We start from the raw sequence: 5,934 nt of genomic DNA, 5'->3' as shown, positions 1-5,934 counted from the left end.
CCATGCCTTGCCTATCCTCTAAGGAAGGTAGTCTCCCCAACTTAGAGACTGATTGGACCACAAGGAGTGGTTCTCTCCTTTTATTGGTTTAGTTCTCGCTAAACCTCTTAGAGACCCTTCTCTAAGTCAATCCCACTACTCCTTCTCGAGTAGTCTCAATTTCCATCGATATAACCTTTGCACTTTGGAACTTTGAATCTTGACTTCTTGGAGTCAATTTCCTAGGTGTCTCCGACACCTTGCCTTGCACTTTTTGTGCAACTCCACTTCCCATCCTAGGAAGTTCTCTACTCGAGGGCACCATCATCCTCTCTTCTATTTCATGCCAAAGTTCCAGTTATCATACTTTGTGCTAGGGCTGTTCATCGCCCTATCATTTGGCTACCTTACCGCTCCCTCCCTTGGAGCTTCCACTTTTGCCAAATCGGAGCAATTCGGAATCCCTCCTTGGAAACACACTTCCTTTCCCACAACTTGTTAGCGTCCAACACATTAGTGTTCCTCGCCTAACTTTGTCACTTGGATTCCTTCCAAGGGATTCCACGGCCCTATCTTGGCCATTCATCTTTTGCTCCTATCCGTTGATTGTTGCACCAAGCAACATCGAATCTCTACCTCCCTCCTTGAGGTATTGTTTCGGTTCCATAGCAAAGACTCTTCTTTGCCAAGTCCGGAGGATGTTCACCCCTAGTACGTCTCTTTAGCATCTTCTGCTATGGGCTCTATCCACGGCCCAACTTCGTGACCCTCCTATGGGTCTTTTATAGAGACTACTTTCCTCGGACTCACTATGCCATCACACGGACATAGTTTATTTCCCTTAGGTGCTCTTCCCACTTGGTTATCACGACCAAGCCACACCACCTTAAACAGTTCAATTTCAACATTTTGAACCAGGAACTTCATTCCTTAGCCAACCAAGGACCTTGTCCTTATCTGGCCATAAGATCACCTAGTGATCTCACCTTGGCACCTTAACAGAGTTGCCAAGAGGTACTTGGTTTTCTAGACCTCCAAGTTGTTGACTATAACCCCGGGGGCATCCCCCACACTTGGCGGTGCACCCAAGCTAGCCCTTACGGCCAAGGGTTCATAGCAACTGAGATTAGGTGTCCCCATCTCACTCACCACGACCTTGGTGCCACTTGCACCAAAGTGTTCAAGTTAGATATGCTGAGCTTTCACACTAAGCAATCTAACCGTGCATCACGACTCCGAGGCATCCCTCGCTTGGCAGTGTGCCCAAACCAGTCTCCCCACTGAGAGTCCATGACCACCGAAATATGAGTGTCCTCATATTCCAAACCATCACCACGCCCTAGTGATTTGGGACTCGAACCCAAGCACTAGAGGGTCGGGACTCGAACCCAACCTCCGTATATGCATCTACGGACGGCATCACACAAGATGCCTGGCGTGACTCCCCACGCCGGTGCACCAACCTATTTTTAAAGTGCGCTACAGATCACAGCTTAGGAACCTAGTTCCTCCACACTGCCAAGTCCTCTCACTTGACATGTCTGTGATCATGCATGGACTCCTCCATGCTCGGCCCCATGGCCCACCCTTTTTGAAGTTATCACCTTCAACTAGGGTCTTTGTTCCCCCGACGTGCCAATCTCACTTGGCAAGTCCTCCGACCATTGTAACATGGTTCCTGCATAAGCGTGAAAGTCCTTGACCATCGACTTTCGTTCAAAGCCCTCTCTTTGAACACTCGGGAACTACTTCCCTAACCTTGATAACCTTGCCTCATGGCAAGCTTCAAGACCACGCTTCTGCTACGCCACTCTGATTTCGCGCGTTCCATGAACCATTTACACTTGGCCTTTCTAGGTACTACGCTACCTAGAATCGTCTTTGGGAACCTTGAAGGAACTCTGTCCCTCAGCTTGCTAAGGCCTCCCCTTTCGCAAGCTTTATAGTTGCCATATAGTCTAACATGGACAATTCCATATTTAGACTCTCCATGGCATCACGGTTGCTAGCAACAACATCCTCGAGCACCCTCTTGATTCTCCACTCCCAACTTTCATAACCACTATTGGATATGCCTTTTGATTTCTATGGTTCAATTCCATCCCAATACTACTTGCTTTTGGCTTCACACCTTTCCTTCGGTCATTCTCCTCCAGACCAGGAGGATAGCTTTGCACTTTCTGTCATGCTTTAGCAAGTATTCTTAGGGATGGACTTACTCAATAGCCTAGGGAGTGGTTCCTCAATCCGGGTATGCTCACCTTATAATCCCACACACTGGGATTACATTGTTGCTTATGGGCCTTTACATGCCCATCACTAGCCTTGCCAAAATTCCATTTTTGGCTTTGTCCAATTCGGGTAGACAGTCCTCTCCTGTCTCCGCAACCTTGGACATTTGGATAGCACCTTCTATCCATCATTCGCTAGGGACTTAGTCCCTTGGGCTTTATCCATTGCCCTCGCGACATCAAACACCACCTTCTGGTGTTCTAGAGTGTCCGGGTGTCCCAATGATGGCTTTCTTGACAATGAGTATTTCCTTTTATGACATTGACTTACTATATCGCAACACAAGCAACTTATCCCCCGTAAGGGTATATCCAACTTCCTTATGCTATTAAGAAGTCTTGGGTAGCTACCTTCTACCCGTTTAACCAGTTATTTTGCACCTCTTGCTTAGTTGCCTCATAGTTGTCAAGTCCTACAACTCATTGCTTGGTGCTTTCACACTTCCATCATTATCTGGGTCACCACACTCCAACTGCATGCTCTGCAGCTTAGGCTATGCTATTCCCATTTCCATTGGGATTCCTTTGGCAAGGGGTTCTCATGAACCCACCAACATAGCCTCAAGGTATCACACCTTAGCACATTTGGTGTCTCCACACCATCGGCTCCACGAGCCTACCTTTATGACATTTCCCCTTCGTGTCTAAGTCTTTGCCAAGACCAACACCGCTCTTTCTCATGCCAACCATCCGTTAGCACTGCACCATAGAGGTCACACACAACTTTATGTCAGAGTTGTTTTCTTCTGGGAACACCTTTCCCATAACTTTAGCATGGCCTATTTTGCCATTGATGAGATACCCTCTGTTCTCATCCTTGGATCCTATGATCCCCCCCCCATCCTTTGTGGGGTACAACACACCTCAGTCCAAATGCTTCCATCAGTCCTTTTAGGACCATCCGTTGACTCTACTTGAGTCATCCAGCAATTTTGGACTTGGTTAATCCACAGACCCGTAAGGTCCTACTTGTGAGGCACTAGCTCACTGGAATACACTTCTTGCATTCCTGTCCTACTCAAAAGGACTATTTTCACAAGTGTTACTCCGACACTTGATTTTGTTCTCTGGGGGCAACCTTTGCCCCTTAGGACTACTTGTCCATGTGATGAGAATACCAACTCATCCACTCAATACACCCCCAACTCCTTGGGTTGTTCCAGCATTTATTAGAGGTAGCCCCGGCTACCATTTCAAGGACTTGAGTCCTCTTCCGTATTTGACCTTCCACGGTCATTACCTTTGGTCTCACATTCATGAGCACCAACCTCAACTATATGAGGATAATCTTGTGACTCCTTTATTGTTTTGGAGTCTCTGTCTTTCCCGTGATCCCAACTTTAGTTGTTTACCACAACAACCTTAGCCAATTTGCTGAGACAAATGCTCATCCGGATCACATCCTCAACTCAATGAGGAAAACCTTGCACTGTTCCCAAGATCCCAAAGTCGTTCCATTATTGGCCCTTTTCTATCCACCACCTCGTCTACAAGTTCACACATGAACTGTAATGGAGAGCCATGTCTTCCCGACTTGCTACTCCTCAAGGATAGGCCCACTCCTCGGACCTTCCGATGCCAACACTAGTGGTGATATACTTGAGCACCAATAAAAGTCGGACTAAGGAATAGCTCCGATACCAAGTTGTAAGCGACTAAATTTTCCATTCTACTTTAGTCACTTAACCACACCTTCGACCACTTGGAGGAGTCTTATTCACAACCTCCATCAGTCCAATTCAGGACTTGGGACTTGCTAGCCCCAAGAATGGCATCCCTGCCACTCAACACTTGCACCTGGTCCAAGTGCTCCACGTGTCCGGTCCCAAGACCGACACCCAAAGGTACCACTGACATCTCGGCCCGTTACGCTAAGGCCAGGCCCATTCACCTTTGCTGCACTAGTGGTCCAACACCACTTGCATCACCACCTCGTGTCTCCAAGACTGGGCCATGTTGTAAGCGACTAAATTTTCCATTCTACTTTAGTCACTTAACCACACCTCCGACCACTTGGAGGAGTCTCATTCACAACCTCCATAAGTCCAATCCAGGACTTGGGACTTGCTAGCCCCAAGAATGGCATCCGTGCCACTCAACATTTGCACTTGGTCCAAGTGCTCCACGTGTCCGATCCCATGACCGACACTCAAAGGTACCACCGACATAGCAGCCCGTTACGCTAAGGCCATGCCCAATCACCTTTGCCACACTGGTAGTCCAATACCACTTGCATCACAGTCTTGGCTCCCCAAGACTAGGCAAACCATCCGTGAGTGGTCATCTCAGATCCACTCCTTAGCATCCTTAGGATGCCCACCGACAAGGGGAATAGCCTTCCCCAATATCCCTCTGTCAGTCCCCACTAAGTCCCTTTCTGCCCCTGGCCGTGTTTGCCAACACTGCCACAGGACCGAGACCCACAGGCCCGACCACTAAGTCCCACGGTCCTCTGGGACTTCCTCACCACACGACTGTGTCCTTGGTCACTACCCCAGAGGACTGCTCCTCTTCCTTTCCACAGTCTGGGCCTTTGGGACAACATTTCGGAACACCGTGGCCTTACGCGAGCCACCTGGGTACTCTCCTCGCCTTCTACCCTTGGGTGCTCTAGCCATGGGCTTAGAGCGAGGTTCTGTTGAGCCACGCCTGGTATCCAAGTAGGTAGTGCCACCCACACTTGGATTGGGAGCATCGGCCAGTCGATCTCCCGGGGGAACTAGAGCCGGCTCTTGAACACTTCACCAAGCTACCCCTCTTGTCGGTCCGTGTTCACTCTAGTCTTGGACTTCCCAGTGGGCAGCTCATCACCCAACACTGGGTCCGGCCTTCCTGGGCCAAACTGGCCTTTCCTGGCCAAACTGGCTCCACTGCAGTCCTCCCCCTACTATACTTTTGGAGCTCACCAAACCCCCCAGGGTCTGGGAGACGAACGCTTTGGGCTTTCACCCTCTCAGGCTCCGGACTCGGACTCGGACTCGGACCCGGACTCGGACTCGGACTCGGACTCGGATTCGGACTCGGACTCGGTCTTGGCCTCGGCCTCGGTCTCGGTCTCGGTCCCGATCTCGGTCTCGGTCTCGGTCTCGGTCCCGGTCTCGGTTCCGGTCTCGGTCTCGACTTCGGACTCCATCTCGGACTCCATATCGGACTCCATCTCGGGTCCATCTCGGGTCCATCTCGGACTCCATCTCGGACTCCATCTCGGGTCCATCTCGGACTCCATTTCAGGTCCATCTCGGGTCCACCTCGGACTCCATCTCGGACTCCATCTCGGACTCCATTTCGGGTCCATATCGGGTGCCCGACATGTTCGGGGCCGGACGTCACGTGGCCCGGACATGTCCGGGGCCCGATATATCTGGGGCCCGACATCTCTGGGGCCCGACATATCGGGTGCCCGACATATCCGGGGCCCGACATGTCCGGGGCCGGATATGTCGGGGCCCGGATATGTCTGGGTGCCCGACATGTCCGGGGCCCAATATATCTGGGGCCGGACATATCGGGTGCCCGACATATCTGGGGCCCGACATGTCCGGGGCCCGACATATCCAGGGCCTGAGGTATGCCACATGGCATACAAGTGCAGAAGAGGTACCTTCCAATGTCATGTCACGTGGCATGCAACCTCAAAGGTGCCACCTCTCCAAGGGTTTGTCAC

This window comes from Selaginella moellendorffii, unplaced genomic scaffold (assembly GCF_000143415.4).
Source record: "Selaginella moellendorffii unplaced genomic scaffold, v1.0 SELMOscaffold_196, whole genome shotgun sequence".
Taxonomy (NCBI): Eukaryota; Viridiplantae; Streptophyta; class Lycopodiopsida; order Selaginellales; family Selaginellaceae; genus Selaginella; species Selaginella moellendorffii.
Note: the sequence above shows the minus strand (reverse complement) of the source record.